The following is a 4794-nucleotide window of genomic DNA, read 5'->3' on the forward strand; positions in this document are numbered from 1 at the left end:
GTTTGTTTTGTTTTTCTTTTGTTGATAAATAACAAAAATATATTCTGAGAAAGGCAATGTGGAATAATAGAAGGAGCAATGAATTGAGAATCAGATCTGGTTTTCTTTATTGCCTCCAAATAACTTTCTGGGTGGCCTGTACCCAACTTCATTATACATCCATTTCCACTTTGGAAAATGAAGAGGTTGAACCAGATGATTTCTAAGGCTTTTTCTAGCTTTGACATTCTAGGGTTCTAAACCTCCTACCTTGCATGTACTTTCACTTAGTGCTTCTAACTGATTATGACTCCTTCTAAGGAAAAAGTAGAGGGGAAAGTGTGAAAAAAGAGACAGTCATGGGGCTTAAGGGTAAGGCTGGGCACATCACTGGACTGTTAGCAGAACTGTGAAGGGCAAAACACTGGAGGAACTTTCTCTAGGAGAGAAAAAATGGGAAAGGGGAGGGGAATAAAAATGCAGAAAGACTTCAAAATCAGTCACTAAAATCATTAATTTTGCTAAAGTTTCTGCTTTAAACTTGCATTAAAGGATTTACAGGAAAACCATCCAATGTAAACTAGTAGAGTCTATACATTTTGATGATATGATCAAAGTTAGGTAGCATGGAAATAATTTTTAAGTTAGGTAGAATAGGACTAAAAGAAAATGATAATAGTAAAAATATGGGTATTTCATGAGTTCCCATCTCTTAAAATGATTGCTATCTTGTTTTTTTCAGTGTGATACTATAATAAAATGCTTCAATACTGCTCTTCAGAAGGGAGCTTCTAGTGAAGTGGATATAATCTTTATACATAAAGAAGAAAGAGTTTTTGATAATAATAACTGGAATTTATATAACGTTTTAAGGTTTACAAAACACTTTGTAAACATTATTTCATCTCATCTTCACAACAACATTAAGCAGTAAGTACTATTATCACCCCCATTATAGATGAATAAACTAAGGCAGACAGAGGTTGATTTGCCTAGGGTTACACAGTTGGTATCTCAAATTAGATTTCAACTCAGGTCTTTTTAACTCCAGGTACAGTACTCCCCAGCTTCTTAAACTGTGGTTCACAGCTCTATATGGAATCTTATAACTGAATGTGGGGATCCTGAAATTGATTTATTATCAATACATTTTGATTTATATATCTATTTTTTATATCCATTTCCCAGGGTCATGTAAAATTTTCTTGGGTAAAAAGAAGTTTAAGCCATTTCATCACTTAGCACCCTAATTTGCTCCTAATTCAGAAGCCACGGTCCTTCTGTGACTTGATTCTACTACATCTATTAACATTCCCCCAAAAAAGCAGTGGGGATATTAGACTATTTATGCAAAAAAACTTTCCTATTATTCAAAGAGCTGTTATTATACTTGCAGAATTTTGGGATAAAATCAAATTGCACTTAAAGATTTGATTGTACCTGAACCATTATAGATTTCTGCTGTGTAACTTCAACTGGTCCCTAACTTCTGCTCTTCAACTATTTATTCCTCTTATGGATTCCCTCATATATTTTTTTAACACTTTTCTCAGATCACTAGTTCTGTCACCCACCTATGGTCATCATCTTTGTCTACTTTTTCATCATGAATCCTTTGGAATTGTCTTGAACCACTATACTGAATAGAGTAGTTATATCTTCACAGATGATCATCATTATAATATTGCTGTTGCTGTGTACCATAATCTCCTGGCTCTTCTTCTCACTTCCTTTGCATCAGTTCAAATAAGTTTTGTCTTTTTTTCCCCCTGAAACTAACCCCCTCATCATTTTCTACAGCATAATAATACTCCATCATAGTCACATGCCATAAATTGTTCAGTCACTCCCCATTGATTAGCATGTCCTTGATTTAGAATTTTTGCCACTACAAAAAGAGCTGCTATAAATATTTCTGTGCATATATCTCCTTTTCCTTTTTTTTTTTTGTTGATCCCTTTAATCTCTTTAAGATACAGACCTAATAGTGATATTATTGGGTCAAAGTATATTCTAGTTTTGTAGTCCTTTGAGCATAGTTCCAAATTGCTCTCCAGAATGATTGATCAAGTTCACTATTTCAACAGCCAGATTTTCCTTCATCCCCTCCAGCATTTGTTATTTCTGATATGTATAAAGTAGTTCCTCATATTGTTTCCATTTGCATTTCTTTAATTAAGAGTGAGTTAGAACACTTTTTCATGTGACCTTAGATGACTTTTATTTCTTCTTCTGAAAACTTTCTGTTCATATTCTTTGACTTTTGAATCAATTGGGGAATAGTTATTATTTTTATACATTTGACTCAGTTCCCTATATATTTGAGAAATGAGGCCCTTATCAGAGAAATTTGCCCTTACATTTTGTTTTATAGTATTACTTTATCTTTTAGCAAAATATAGTTTCTCTCATCATCTTTTTTGGTTAGATCATTTTTGCTTTTGTTTCATTGGAGATCATGTTTGCTGTACCTGCAAACATGAAATCAAAAGGGACTCAAAAATGTAAACTATTTATATTCCTATATAGGAAGATGATACATGTTAGCTTTTAAGAACTATTATTAGTAGGGCAGTTAGAAGTCTACATACATCCCTCCTCAAAAGTCTGTTTTATTTCTGACTACTGTCTCTAATCCATAGTCACTTTATTTTCCCCTCCTATTTCTGTATTGGATGAGATATATTTCTATACCCAATTAAGTGTCCATCTTTGAATCAACTCCATTGAGACCAAGGTTCAAGCATTGCCTGCCATCCTCCCACTTCCTCCTCCACTATAAAAGGTCTTCTTCATGTACCTCTTTTATGTAAGAAAAATTTCCTTATTCTATTTCTCCTTTCTTCTTCTCCCAATTGCATCCCTCTTTCTCATCTCTTCTTTTTTCTGGAGATCCCCCAACAAAATCAACCCTTGCCCTTATGTGTGTAGACTTCTAACTGCCCTACAAATAATAAAGCTCTTAAAGTTAACATGTATCATCTTCCTATACAGGAATATAAATAATTTACATTTTTAAATCCCTTATGATTTCATGTTTACCTTCTTTTGAGTCTTCTGTTTGAATTTCAAATTTTTTATTCAGGTTCAGTCTTTTCATCAGAAGTACTTAAAAGTCTCCTATTTCATAAAATAATCATTTTTTTCTTCCAAAGGATTATGCTCAGTTTTGCTGGTTAAATCATTCTTGATTGTAATCCTAGTTCCTTTGGCTTCTGCAATATCATTTTCCAAGCCCTCTGTTCCTTTAATGTGGAAGTTTTGTGATCCTAAATGGGACTCCATGATATTTGAACTGTTTCTCTTTGATTGCTTGAAATATTTTCTCCATGACCTGGGAGCTCTGGAGATTGGCTATAATATTCACTAAAGTTTTTTTTCTCAATATTTATTTTATCTTCTGAATATAAAATATTGAGACAGTTTTCCTTTATAATTTCTAGAAATGTGATATCTAGATTTTTTTTTTTTTGACTTTCAGGTAGTCCAATAATTCTTTAATTAGCTTTTCTTGATTTATTTTCCAGGTCAATTGTTTTCTCAGTGAGATGTTTGATATTTTTCCATTCTTTTGACTTTTTAAAAAATTGTTTCTTGATGTGTCATGGAGTAAACTTCTACTTGCCCAATTTCAGTGTTTAAAGATTATTTTCTTTAGTGAGTTTTTGTATCTTTTTTTTTTTTTCCATTTGTCTAATTCTGCTTTTAAAGTTCTTTTTCTTCAGTGAATTTTTGTACATCTTTTCCTACTTGGACTACTTTGTTTTTAAAGGAGTACTTTCATTTGGTGAATTTTTATACTTCTTACTATAAGGCCAATTCTTTTTTTTTTAAGATTTTTTAAAAATAATTTTGTATCTTTTTTTCCAAGCCATTATTTCTCTTTTCATAATTTTCTTGCATCATTCTCATTTCTTTTCCCAATTTTTCTTCTCTCACTCTTATCTCTTTAACTCATTCAGAAATTCTTGCTGGTCTTGGGTCCAACTAGCATTTTTCCTTGAGGCTTTATTTTGTAGCTGTTTTCACATTGTTGTCTTTTAAGCTTGTCTCAGTCTTCCCTGACACTGTGAGTGGCTTTTTATAGTCAAGCTCTTTTGAATTTTTGAATAAATCCTTTGGAATTGTCTTGAACCACTATACTGAATAGAGTAGTTATATCTTCACAGATGATCATCATTATAATATTGCTGTTGCTGTGTACCATAATCTCCTGGCTCTTCTTCTCACTTCCTTTGCATCAGTTCAAATAAGTTTTGTCATTTTTTCCAAGCCATTATTTCTCTATACTTTGTACTCCCCTCAGAAAAAATAGAAAATGAAGCTGCTGGACAGACCACACCACAACATTCTGGAGTCCCTCTTTAAACGCAAAAACTTCTCAAGTTTTATATAGTCCTCTAGAAGGAATGGAGTGCTAGACAGGCAACTCTCCTCACCCCCAATACCAACCCCACATACGCCATTTTCCACTGCAGTGACAAAACTGAATAATTCACTCTGATACCAGAGTGCTAAATTCAGGTCCCATGTTCTTTCATGTTCATTCCTTGCTCCTATTCTTCCTAGCACTGAGAGACATATAAATGTGACTCTCCAAAAAGTAAACTGCTCAGAAAATTCTCCTTTTAGCAATAAATGACTATTTCATCAAACTCTTGAATTGACAAGTTATGCACAAGGGGTTATCTCCCTGAAGCTATCCTGGCCTAGAAATCATTCCTCCTCTAATAGACTAGGGATAATAAATGGCACTGTCCACGTATTGCCCTCTCAGGCAATATGGAGAAGCACATGTATACCAAATGGCACTCC

The sequence above is a fragment of the Antechinus flavipes genome, chromosome 5, assembly GCF_016432865.1.
Source record: "Antechinus flavipes isolate AdamAnt ecotype Samford, QLD, Australia chromosome 5, AdamAnt_v2, whole genome shotgun sequence".
Lineage (NCBI taxonomy): Eukaryota > Metazoa > Chordata > Mammalia > Dasyuromorphia > Dasyuridae > Antechinus > Antechinus flavipes.